At 37.9% G+C, this 14,307-nt stretch overlaps 1 protein-coding gene across 3 annotated transcripts in view; it reads right to left on the minus strand.

Moving 5' to 3' along the window:
* Nucleotides 1-14,307, minus strand: part of LOC127430666 (calcium/calmodulin-dependent protein kinase type II subunit alpha-like) — a 144,168-nt gene that overhangs the window by 21,595 nt on the left and 108,266 nt on the right. The window lies entirely within an intron of this gene.

Below are 14,307 nucleotides of genomic sequence, written 5' to 3' on the forward strand. Positions count from 1 at the left end.
TGCTTGACTGGAAAAATAACATAGCCATACACAAGCTGTACAAAAAACCCAAGTTGTATTATACCTCTCAAACAAATAGTACAAACAGTTATCACAAAAATAACTGGCACCATACATAAAGTGTGTGTGCGTATAAAGTCTCTCAAAGTTCCAATGTATAATATATACAAGATGGTCTAGACCGGTCTCAACGTATTGACAGTTTATGTCCCGGGAGCGCAAAATCCAACCAGCGCTGCGTTGGAAAGTCCCTCTTTGGTAAGTAATCCAAAACGTATGAAAACTCCTCAAAGAGACAATAAAAGTTCTCTATCATCCAACATCCAAGCCCAATGAGTAATCCTTGGAGCTATCGATCGTTAATCCCAACCGTGAATGCCAAACACCAATGCTGCTATACCGGCTTCTTTTATGACCATGTTTACTTCCGTGTTCATGGCTAAGTCCGTCACGTGATTGCACGTAACTGAAGTATCGCGATCTGTTATATCAGGAACCAATCACCATAACAGGCCAAACAGACAGAAAAAGGGAAAAACTGTAACAATAATAACCACTAACAGCCACATATATTGCAGTGGATAATGCATATAGCTCCCCTTATGTGGCCCCGCTACAACGTGTCTCCATGATATACATCCACTGTGTAGAGAAAGCAATCTTTGTTTATTTAAATAAAAAGCTACATTAATGCAGATTGTTGGAAGACAATACTTTTAAACTTTTACACTACATAACCGACTACATTTACAAACTTTTTCCAGTTTAATTAGGTTACGCGGTAGCTCAACTGATATTGTGTTGTATTTGCAATGTGTAAGACCGGGGTTTGTGTCCAGTGTAAGCCGAGAGGGTCATAGAAGCACCACAAAATTACATGCTTGCTTCAGCAATTGTGTTTTTCAACTCACATTAGCATTTTATTAAGTTAGGTTTAGGTTTAACCTTATGCGACCCCGCGTCCACATGTGTGGACTTTGTATTTTGGCTTTGCTATACACAACACATAATTTAAATTAATTTAAACCAACTGAATACTGTTCACAACACTCTACACTATCATTTAAGGGTTAAACTTCTGGCGCACCGCGTCACATGACACAACAGCATGATGTCGATTTCCGTGAATCGCTTCTACGGGCGCAGCGCCAACAAAAGTCCCTCTGGTAAGAAACATCTCTTGAAAAATCTTTTGATTGAAACCTGTTTGGTTGTAAAGAGTAGCGTCTCTAGTTTTGTTTGATATACCATACATTTTTCAATCATGAAGTCCACATATGTGGAAAATGGGACCTTATTCCCTCAAAAGTTGAAAAAACATGTTAGTTATTTTGAATAACTTTCATTATTAGCACATCTGTTGGTCATTTCGCTTCCTTTTCATATAAATGTTGTTTTATTTTATTTTGTTATCACTGTACAGTACGGTTATATTTATTAACATTAGTAATTTCATTCCTACAGTTGAAGTCAGAAGTTTACATACACCTTAGCCAAATACATTTAAACTCAGTTTTTTCACAATTCCTGACATTTAATCATAGAAAACATTCCCTGTCTTAGGTCAGTTAGGATCACTACTTTAAAATGTGAAATGTCAGAATAATAGTAGAGAAAATAATTTATATCAGTTTTATTTCTTTCATCATATTCCAGTGGGTCAGAAGATTACATACAATTTGTTATTATTTGGTAGCATTGCCTTTAAATTGTTTAACTTGGGTCAAATGTTTTGAGTAGCCTTCCACAAGCTTCTCACAATAAGTTGCTGGAATTTTGGCCCATTCAAATCAAATCAAAGCAAATCACTTTTATTGTCACACAGCCATATACACAAGTGCAATGGTGTGTGAAATTCTTGGGTGCAGTTCCGATCAACATAGCAGTCGTGACATTGATGAGACATATACCAATTTACAATAACATCAAATTAACACAACACAATTTAAAGTCTAATATACACATAATTACACACAACACAATATACAAATAATAACATACACTGTACAGTATACAATACACACAATATAGATACACATTATTCAATAAAAAAATAAAATAAAAAAAGTATATATAGTAGTATATATAGAATGTACAGTAGGTTGTATTGTACTGTATTGACATTCAGGCTATCGGTTGATAGTAAGTTGTTAAGAGAGAATATAATATAATAATAATATAATTTATGACAATCCGGTGTGAGATATAAGAGTAAGAGTAATAAAGTGCAGTGCTGATGTATTTTGATCGTGGGAGATCAAGAGTTCAAAAGTCTGATTGCTTGGGGGAAGAAGCTATCATGAAGTCGGCTGGTGCGGGTCCTGATGCTGCGATACCGCCTGCCTGATGGTAGCAGTGAGAACAGCCCATGGCTCGGGTGGCTGGAGTCTCTGATGATCCTCCGAGCTTTTTTCACACACCGCCTGGTATATATGTCCTGGAGGGAGGGAAGCTCACCTCCGATGATGTGTCTGGCAGTTCGCACCACCCTTTGCAGTGCTTTGCGGCTGTGGGCTGTGCTATTGCCGAACCAGGTGGAGATTCAGCCAGTCAGGATGCTCTCTACAGTGCAGGTGTAGAACCGTGTGAGGATGTGGCGGTTCATTCCAAACTTCCTCAGCCGTCTCAGGAAGAAGAGGCGCTGATGAGCCTTCTTCACAACGACTTCAGTGTGGATGGAACATGTGAGTTCCTCAGTGATGTGGACACCCAGGAACTTGAAGCTGCTGACTCTCTCCACTGGTGCTCCATTGATGTTGATTGGACTGTGTTCTCTGTCTTTTCTTCTGAAGTCCACCACAAGCTCCTTTGTCTTACTGATGTTGAGGGAGAGGTTGTGCTCCTGACACCAGTGTGTCAGAGTGTGCACCTCCTCTCTGTTTTTACAAAACACCTCCTCTCATTCAATACAATTTTGCCATTGAGCCAGGTTTGTTTTTCAGTTCTGCCCACAAATTTGATTGAGGTCAGGGCTTTGTGATGGCCACTCCAATACCTTGACTTTGTTGTCCTTAAGCCATCTTGCCACAACTTTGGAGGTATGCTTGGGGTAATTGTCCATTTGGAAGACCCATTGGTGACCGAGCATTAACTTCATGGCTGAAGTCTTGAGATTTTGCTTCAATATATCCACATAATTTCCCTTCCTCATGATGCCATCTATTTTGTGAAGTGTACCAGTCCCTCCTGCAGCAAAGCACCCCCACAACATGATGCTACCATGCCCATGCTTCACAGTTGGGATGGTGTTCTTCGACTTGCAAGTCTCACCCTTTTTCCTCCAAACATAATGATTGTCATTATGGCCAAAAAGTAAAATTTTTGTTTCATCAGACCAGAGGAAATTTCTCCAAAAAGTAAGATCTTTGTCCCCATGTACACTTGCAAACTGTAGTCTGGCTTTTTATGGAGGTTTTTGAGCATTGGCTTCTTCCTTGCTGAGCAGCCTTTCAGGATATGTCAATATAGGACTCATTTTACTATGGATATAGATACTTGTCTACCTGTTTTCTCCAGCATCTTCACAAGGTCCTTTGCTGTTGTTCTGGGATTGATTTGCACTTTTCGCACCAAACTACGTTCATCTCTAGGAGACAGAATGCGTCTCCTTCCTGAGTGGTATGATGGCTGCGTGGTCCCATGGTGTTTATACTTGTGTACTTTTATTTGTACAGATGAATGTGGTACCTTCAGGTGTTTGGAAATTGCTCCTAAGGATGAACCAGACTTGTGGAGGTCCACAATATTTTTTCTGAGGTCTTGGCTGATTTCTTTTGATTTTTCCATGATGTAAAGCAAAGCGGCACTGAGTCTGAAGGTAGGCCTTAAAATACATCCACAGGTACACCTCCTATCAGAAGCTAATTAGCTAATTGTCTAAAGGCTTGACATCATTATCTGGAATTTTCCAAGCCGCTTAAAGGCACAGTTATCTTAGTGTATGTAAACTTCTGACCCACTGGAATTGTGATACAATAAATTAAAAGTGAAACAATCTGTCTGCAAACAATTGATGGAAAAATTACTTGTGTCTTGCACAAAGTAGATGTCCTAAACAACTTGCCAAAACTATAGTTTGCTAATTTTACATCTGTGGAGTGGTTAAAAAATTAGTTTTAATGACTTCAACCTAAGTGTATGTAAACTTCTGACTTCAACTGTATATATTTACTGTGCATTTTCAAATTGAGAATCAATGAGTTTATCAAAGGCTTTATATGGAGTTAGGATGAAAATAAGGTGCATTTCAAACTGTTCTGAGACAAGTGCAGATAGACAGCACACTGGAGGTTAAGTAATTCACTAAATAGCAAGCAAGGGTGCATCCTACAACTTTCTATGCAGTGCATTCACTCCTAAATTCAGACCAAAAGTTCAGTTTCAGGCTGCAGATGATGTTTGGAATACTCAGCATTTTTGGCAGACATGGGACAATGATAATCAGTACATAGATTCAGAATTTTATAATGATAAATGTTATTTTAACATGGTTGGTAGTGATTTGAAGATGCTGGCCATTACTTTTAATCAGAATTATTTATTCAGCTTTATAGAAAAACTGAAAAGCTGTAATGTCTATAACGTCTCAAAAACATGAACAACCAACACTCCTTGAAACATAATAAACATTTTGATGAAAAAAATCTGACTTTTTATAACTTTAATTTTTATTATTAAACTTAGTCCCGCTGTCCACATATGTGGACATACATTTTTAGGAAACCTTTATGCTCAAGAATTTTTTTCCTTTTCTTGTTTATTAGGTGGTGCTAGTTACAAATCAAAAAGGGAAATGGAAAATGTACATAGCAGTCACGCTCTGGTCTCAGGAGTTAAAGTTTAGGATGGAGATTTTGGTTTGCTTATTTAAAACTTTATAAAGCATAAACCTTATCGTTTTTCATCTCACATTTTTTTTATCGGTTAGGGTTAGGTTTAAGGTTTAGGTTGAGGTTTTGTACATTTAAAGGTTATATTCTGAATATTAATGGGGTAACAGAATTTTTAAATAATAATAATAATAAAAAAAACTTGGCAAACATTGGCCAAGAATGTCTCAATATACATTTATTTCAATCACTTTTGGCAGTTTTAATGGCATCTCAACTATATTAAAACAATTTCAGATTTTTTTTCTGCTAGTAGAAAATCAGTGCACATTTTAGAATTACAATTTTAGTACATGCCTATTTCACAAATTAACCTCTATTGCCTTTTCCAGCAGTCAAAATGGGCCCACTTTGCATATCCATTTCTTCACACTAATGTCAAACAATTTGTTGTAGTGTTACAGGGGTTTAGGGAGGTGCCATAATAATTCTTACAACCATCTAATTTCTAACATTTTACCATATAATTTTCTAGCATATTACCTGTTCAAAACCATTAAAAAAAATAATAATAATAAAAAAAAAAAACTTTGGTTTGTTTGTGTGTGTGTGGACGTGCATGTGTGCACCCACCCCGTTTAGGTCTGCAATTTTTTGGTAGGGATGTGCATGAGTAATCGAGTAATAGAATCCTCCTTCTGCACCAGCTAGTTGAGTATTAAAAACACTACTCGAATATCGCAAATTAATTTTCCTTTCCGCATTTGCCTGCCCTGAGCAGCGCCAAATAACACTGTTTTCCCTCTGAATCTCTCACCAAATCTCGCAGTTACAATTGAGACCACTGGGGGCGCTGTGGATACATGTTGTTGAGGTGTTGGATGTGAGAAGACAACGTGTAACAGCGTCTGTGCTTCTAAAGCAATGCCAAGTTATACTAAAAAGCAATACTTGTAATATTTTGATTCTTATTGAATCATGCAAACCAACAGATGAGGATCAGCTTTTATTGGTGGAAAGAAAATGCAAAGCGAACTCGGAAGCTTATCAGACCAGTATGTGTAAAAAGTCAACTTACACCACTTTTTTTCTGAATAATAACATGTGAAATAATCCAAATGTGATTGGATTTTTATGTATGTGCAGTACCCTCATGTCGTCAGTATTGGTTTATGTAAGCTCGGGGTGAGTGCAAATCTTTTTTTACTGTTATTTAAAAAAATAAGAATTTTTCAATTGTATTTGTGCATTTTGTTCATTTTAATGTTTTCCCAAAAGAAAAGCATAGTTTGTTGAAGTTATCTTATTTTAAAGCCGTTTTTAATAACATTTGTGAATAAAACAAATACATGTCATGCATGTTATTTTTAACTTGCATTTTAATTTATGAGTAATCAGGTACTCATTTTTTGTGTATTAGAGTACTCGACTACAAAATTACTCAAAAATGCCCATCCGTAATTTTTGGGAAAGGTGCAGTATCCAGTGAAGCAGGTCGGGAAGTTTGAGAACAGTATGGGACTAGGGGCTAAATTTTAGAATATTTGAAATATTTTTAGGTTTGATTTGAATTGATTTTGAATTTAATTTGATTCATAGATGTACAAAAACACTATTTAAAGCTTTATAACATCCAGAAAGGTGCTGCTAATTCAGTTCTACTCAGCAGTCATTGAGTCTGTCCTCTGCACTTCAGTAACTGTCTGGTTTGGTTCAGCTACGAAATCGGACATCAAAAGACTACAAAGGACAGTTCAGTTAGGACATCTCTCGAGTAGATTTGACAAAATAGTTTATTGTGTAAATGTTATTGAGAGTAGGTTTGGTCTTGGTGGACTAAATCTGCTTACGCAAGAAGCAGCTGCTGATTAACACTAGGGTGACCATAATCTGGTTTTCTAAAAAGAGGACACCTTTTTTTTTTCGCCGGGGGGAATTGGGGTGGGGTGTAATAATAGGGTTCAAAACAGTGTTACTATGAATGCAAACTTTAATACAGTGAAAAAGACACTCTATTAGCATAACATAAATATATATATATATAAATAAATAAATTTTTCTAACATTCTTTTGAATGCCATGAGTGTACCTTCATTTACTATTACTATTATTTTGAATGGCCATGGAAAATGAAGCAATGTGATGACAATTTTACCTGGCTGCAAAAAGTAGTCCGTTAATTTACCTGATGAACTTTCACCTTTTGCTGACCCTTTATACTTCTCAGAGCAAATGTGTGCTTCTAAATCACGTGCACCTTTATTAGCAACTGACACATAAGTGCCAGCTTTACATGTCATACATTCTGCTTCCCACAGATCTCGACCTGGACGAGAGCATGGGAATTTTTTGTGTAAATCTTCTGTACATTTGCACTTTCTTTTGGGCATTGTTTCAACTCAGCTGTCATTTGCTGCTACTGTCAAGCAACAGCGCTTCGTGGAGAGATTGACAGGCAGAAATTTGGCCAATAGTTGCTGCAAGCCTCTTATAATCGACCAATTGTTGTGCGAGAAGGCGGGACTTACAAAGAGGGGTTAAAGCAATGCAAATATGTGCGCACACACAATGAAGTATTAGATCAGATGCACATCATAATGCAACTAAAGTCGAATACCGGACATTTAAAATGTAGAAATCCCGGCCGGATGCTTTTTTAAGGTCCGAAAAAGAGGACATGTCCGGGAAAAAGAGGACATATTGTCACCCTACTTAACACACTGGACAATACACTGTACACAATACTGCTGCTGCTGAGATATGCAGCTGCTGCTGAACACAACAGATACCCCCCATAAGCAGATCTAGACAGGGGGAGCTGGGGAGTTGAAGGGAGAATAACATATACCACTGCTGTTGGACTGTAGTCGAAGCTGTAGAGCTGAGTGCCTGCTTATAAATGATTTGACAGAGGGTTAACAACTCTTGATTGCTCAGGGAAGAAGCGTGTCGGGACTCGGGAACCGGGCATATCGACCTGCACCGCACAGAGTTGCCTAACTGAACTAATAGGATATTTCAGACTGCTGAGCGGATTATTTGTTGCCCCCTGCCCTCCCTTCAAGAACTGTACACTTACAGAGTGAGGAAGAGCGCTGGAAATATCACTATGGACCCCACTCACCCAGCCCACTACCTTTTTGAACTGTTGCCTTCTGGCCGGCACTAAAGAGCACTGAGCACCAGAACCGTCAGGCACAAGAACAGTTTTTTCCCTCAGGCTATCCATCTCATGAACAGTTAAAACTGCCCCATTGAGCAATAACTATGTGCAATACACTGCTTAGTCTATTGATATTTATCTAACATATCCTACCTCTTCTGCCATTACATTCCCTTGCATATATAACAGATATATATATATATATATATATATATATATATATATATATATATATATATATATATATATTGTCTTATTGTGTATTTCTATATATAATTATATTTTCTATTCACTTTTTATTTTTATTCTATTTTTTTATGATCTCTGTCTTGTTGTATTGTTTGTGCACTGGAAGCTTCTCTCACCAAGACAAATTCCTTGTACTTGTAAGCATACTTGGCAATAAAGCTCATTTTCATTCTGAACGTGTGAAGTTGAAAGGTCACAACTGCTTCTTCCCATACTGGTCAAAACTGACCCATTAAGACAATGGAAGAAAAAAATAATTAATATACAAAATTATAAATAAAAACTTTAAATAAAAGAGTTATATACTGTACATAATCAGTTATTTACAAAAAATATATATATATATATTTCTATTTTGTTTGTTTTGATGGTCTTCACAGTCACAACGTTTGGTTCTATCAGAAAGACTCAAATATTTGGAATGAATACGAACAAAAAGATGCTTATATCAGTTGGCATAAGCCCTGTCCTACGGTTTAGAACGCTGATGCTTTCTTGAATTGTCAGATCCTGCCAGAGGCGATGACGGCAGGGGAGTGGAGCTTACCCCGCCCGGGCAGGACCTAAACTGGTGTCGATGGGGTGGAATGGGGGGTGAAAATACGGAAGTATGCGAACATTTGATTATAGACGAGGGCGGACGTTGTTTGGGCAATATTTTTGCCAAAAGATGAAAAATGTTGAGTTTGGGCCTTACGATATGGGCGAAATTGTTGTGCAATACCTTTTGCCAAAAGATAAACAACATTTTCGCATGAGCCCTTCGATATAGGCAAGCTAGGCTTGTGCAGTAACTATTCAAAGGAAAACCATGCTTGGGATTGTGGATGGCCCTTGTGAGGAGGGCGGATATGATTATACGGTATCCTTGCAGGTGTATAGAAATGCTCAAATTTAATCATTATGAGATTAAAGATGTGTGGATGAAGCAGAAGTAGAAAACACACTGCAGTTGCGGTGTCGTGGGACACTTAGCCGACAGCAAGAAAGACAAGCTGCAGTTGCAGTGTCTGGACTGCACATTTGCCCTGCTAGCCCATTTGTGCTGCCAGCACTGTTTTTATCCCAGTAAAGTCATGCAAATACCTTACCTGCTACTAAATGTCACTGCCCCGGCCATGAGCACATACAGTATATTGAACACATAGGTTGATGAACTAACGTAGAGATGGAGTTTATGTTTTGACTAGCAGATGCAGAAAATTATCTGTATGCAGAAACTTAAGTAATGAAGCTTGGAATTTCAGACGTTTTTGATAAAGCCCCATTGTGTAGAAAGGCCTCATTGTTTAGAAAGCTTCATGGTCCTATCACTAATAAAATAATTAATAGTTTCAGTAATCATAGTAATACTAATCTCTACACTGTTATGATGTCAGAATGACTCTCATAAAATGAAACATGTAACATAGCTGAATATAGGAATTAGTATCTTGATTTGATTTGATAATTTCTTATATTAGAGCACAATCTGCATTGTGCTGATAATGAACAGAAATACAATGAGCAATACCTACCACTAGGTGTCAGAGGATATGTAGTCACAGATAATACTTGGATTTTATCGATTATTAACGATTTATTTTTTATACAAACGTATCGCTTCGAGTCCTGTGGATTACTTTTATGCTGCCTTAATATGCCTTTTGGACCGTCAAACAGCCAGCAGCCCGATGGCACCTTTTTACTTGCATCGTATGTACAAACAGAGCTGAAATGGGCTTATAAAATCTTCATTTCAGGCTTGTAAAGCAGTGGCTGTATTGTGACTGGATGGGATGCCTGATAGAATGAATCCCGAGATCTTCCTGCTAGAACTACACTTACACTTACATTTCCAGAACTGTGCAGTATTTATAACATATTCTTTACCTGTCCAGGGTCAAAAATGATCCTAAAACAATAGGAGGGTTAAAAACCTAATTAAACTCACTTTTAGCACCAAACAGTGGACATTTTGCATTGAAACTGCTGCGATATGTGTAAGGAACCACATAACTTCATTTTGAAAAAATTATACCACAGTCACAGAAGTTTTATGATCGGGCTGGAAAACTATTTGCATGATGCTGCAACCATGAAGCTAGGTGTACACAGTGTGAAATCTGACAGGTTGTGAGCCCCTGCAGTTTATCTTATAACACCACGTACGATTCAGTTTATCTTATAACACTGCGTAACTGTTTTCTTTTTTTTTTATTTTTTTATTTTTTTTTTTTGGTTCCTGGGTAGTAAGTGTTATTTCCTAACTGCTTATGCCGCAAAAGTATAGAAAATGGCTATTATTCCCCACAAACTTTGCTTTTGTGACCAGGACAGTGATATTTAGAAATTTACCTATTTTCCAGAACATTCCAGATAGATTCAGTGCTGAGTAAACTTGGAGTAACTTCTAGAACTTTCCAGTAATATAAATAGTAGTATAAATACAGAGGCCTTAAGCCCACCAGTTCAGTTTAGTTCCAGCTGCCTAAGTAGATACATATCTGCATTTTTCTGAGATGGCATCAAGAGGCTGCAAGCATCCAGCAGACGCATTTTGCTATGTCTGTGGCCAATTATCAAGACAAGAGCGAAAAAGTACTCCATGGAAGCATCTGCTAAGATGTGTGAGGCCTACAAGGCATATTCCTGCATGCCTGTCAGACCCTGGGCACCTCATTTCACCTGTGAGCACTGCAAAAAAACTCTGGAAGGTAAGATGGACAATTGTTGCTTGGAATTTTATGATATAAAATGTTTTAATTTTTAAAATTGTAAAAGTTTTTAATTTTAAAATGTTTTACAATTTTCAATGTTAATGAAAAAATATCATATATGAAAAATGTTGCGAGAATCTCTTACACTTTAGTCATGGGTGAAATAAATGTATTTTTGTAGGATTGTACAGATGGGAAAGGAGAGCCATGAAGTTAGGGTTCAAAACAGTGTTACTATGAATGCAAACTTTAATACAGTGAAAAAGACACTCTATTAGCATAACATAAATATATATATATATAAATAAATAAATTTTTCTAACATTCTTTTGAATGCCATGAGTGTACCTTCATTTACTATTACTATTATTTTGAATGGCCATGGAAAATGAAGCAATGTGATGACAATTTTACCTGGCTGCAAAAAGTAGTCCGTTAATTTACCTGATGAACTTTCACCTTTTGCTGACCCTTTATACTTCTCAGAGCAAATGTGTGCTTCTAAATCACGTGCACCTTTATTAGCAAGAATATTATCCCAAGAATGTTGCGGGAACCCACTGACCACTCAAGCAACTGCTACTTCTGCATGGTGGATCCTTCCAAATGTTGGACTGGCAAGAATGCACCTGCTATCACGTATCCGGACCTTCCTTCATCCATCGTCCCAGTGCCACACTGCCATGAGCTCCCCATACCCACTCCTTCGGAGAGAGAGAGCAGCCGTCTTTAGAAGAGAGTAGCAAGTCAGAGAGCGAGGAAGACATTGTAGATCCAGATGACAATTTTAGAGGTGGAGCTGAGGAGAGAAACCCATACTACCCCAACCAAAAAGACCTCAATGGCTTCATTAGAGATCTTGGTCTCACCAAGTCCAATGTCGAGCTTTTGACGTCTAGGCTCAAGCAGTGGAACTTGTTGAATGAAAGTGTGCAAGTCACAGATCAGAGGAAGCGTCACCAACCTTTTTCCAGCTTCTTCACCCATCAAGATGGGCTCTGCTTCTGCCACAATGTGACCAGTCTGTTCGAGGCAATCGGAATCACCTGTAACCAGAATGAGTGGCGCCTCTTCATTGACAGTTCATCCAGGAGCTTCAAAGCCATGCTGCTCCATAATGGTAACAAGTACCTGTCTCTTCCCCTGGCTCACTCAGTGGACCGCAAAGAGGATTACAACAGCATCAAGACCTTGCTGGATGCCTTGAAGTATGATGAGTACATTTGGGGGCTGATTTGTGAAAGTGATTTACAGTATAATCGTAAATCTAAAAAAAACTACTCACTTCTAAATCTTTTGTAGTCATTTTTGTATTATGTTAGTATAAATACATGTTAATTTGGATTCATATATTGTTTTTTTCGGACTTTATGTGAACGAAAAGACACAAATTCGCCCGTTTTCTCATTGGAAATATCACTGTCCTGGTCACAAAAGCAAAGTTTGTGGGGAATAATAGCCATTTTCTATACTTCTGAGGCATAAGCAATTAGGAAATAACACTTACTACCCAGGAACAAAGTTACATAGTTACATACAGATGCAGTGGTACATGACACAACTTTACGACCTGGCGAATTCCGAAGCAATCGCATTAATTTTCACGCTATTCATCATTATAAACATAAAGCCAGAGGAGGAAATTGCTTTAATTCCTTGTGGCAGTAACAGCTTGCAATTTAGGAATACAAAAATAGACAGGCATATCCAGGGGCTGCGTTAACTGAAAACTCTCAACCATTTACAGATTTTTTTAAACAATTATGGACAATTATTCCAAATGCTCTCCTACATTAGACCATTAGTCTGAATTCATGAAGGCATACATCAATCATTACGTCAGTGTGTTACTGCCAGTTACTGCATGATAATAAAGCGCACTAAAAGTAAAATTTTAAAAAGAAAGTGTACAAAATCAGTGCACAGTTTCTGCCCGTTACACTTGGATTTAATCTAAGTGCAAACAAGACTTTTAGAACAGAATCCTGAGTTATTTTAGTGGAGTAAGTTACCTGTATGATTGAGCTTTCAGATGTACTTGCTTCTCATCTGTGTCATTACATGTTGATATTGTTAGAAAGGGATTAAGTGCTCAGATAAACACTACACTTTCACGATACATACTCCATCCACTAGGGGGGTATCGCTGTACTCCTTTGCGATTCCATAAACCGGAAATGGAAGTGCTTATTTGAGAGAGGACATTCAAGGTGACGAGAGGAAGGAGAGACGCATGAACCTCAGCGTGTAGATGCTGCACTACTGTGTTTCGTAGTAGTGACCGCCTGGTTCCCTCTCGCACCCCTTTATTCCGTTTAATGAAAGATGGGATATAATGGTTTAAGATTCTATCCTAATCCAATTGTGAACTGACAGCATTGCTTGGGCTCGCCGACACTTGAGTCAGTGCTGGACAAGTAAGCAGGTTCAGGTAAGCAGAACAATACTCCCTCCTTTCACCCACATTCACAACCTCAATCGCTTCATACATGTCACTACCATGTTGATTACTAGCACCACAACGTTTCTACTGTTAGGGTCCCAGCTAGTCATCCTCATAGTTCCCCTGGACAGCATCGTTGTAGAGCTTGTGTTTGGTGTGTAGCTGGTGAGTGTGTAACAACTGGGGGATCATCCAGGATTGAGTGTGGGCTTTAGTGTGCTCGTGTGGTTATATGTTTTGAATGCTGCTTGTGTGGCCAGTTGTGGTTGTGTCTGGTTATCTTTTGCCGTGTTTGGTTTGGTGAGAGTGGCAGCGTGTTTGTTTGTGCCTGGCTAAAAAGTAAGTTATCTTTGTTTGCTAACTGGGTTCACATGGCTAGCATTTTAGTTTAAGACAAATTATACAGGTAACTATACAGTCCATCAGAGTGATAAAGATTTATTTATATAATATATATATATATATATATATATATATATATATATATATATATATATATATATATATATATCGCAACCTCTAGATATGGCAAATATTTTTTTTGAAGAGCAGAGAGAAGCATGGCGTTTCTGTAGAATCCTCAGTGATGTGGTCATGAATAATATGGGAAAAACACAGTTGTAACACTGCCACCATGTACGCCCGGCCTAAAGGCGATATGACACGACGTTAACTTTTCCTTTCACAAACCTTGTTTTCCTGGCTCAGCTGAACTCTTAGAGTCGGACTGTTTGTCAGACATGTGTAGCTTTATTCTAATTTTCTTAAGTGTGTTTTAGCGAAAGATGCCAATATCCATCTATATTGCTGCATACTGTGTGTCTCCACTACATCTTCATAAATCTTCATAGATTGTGTGAGTTGTAATGCCTCCCCTGATTAGTCAACTTCAGGTAGATCGCCAAATCGGCTCGTTCAACAGCA

This window comes from Myxocyprinus asiaticus, chromosome 40, assembly GCF_019703515.2.
Source record: "Myxocyprinus asiaticus isolate MX2 ecotype Aquarium Trade chromosome 40, UBuf_Myxa_2, whole genome shotgun sequence".
Classification (NCBI taxonomy): Eukaryota; Metazoa; Chordata; class Actinopteri; order Cypriniformes; family Catostomidae; genus Myxocyprinus; species Myxocyprinus asiaticus.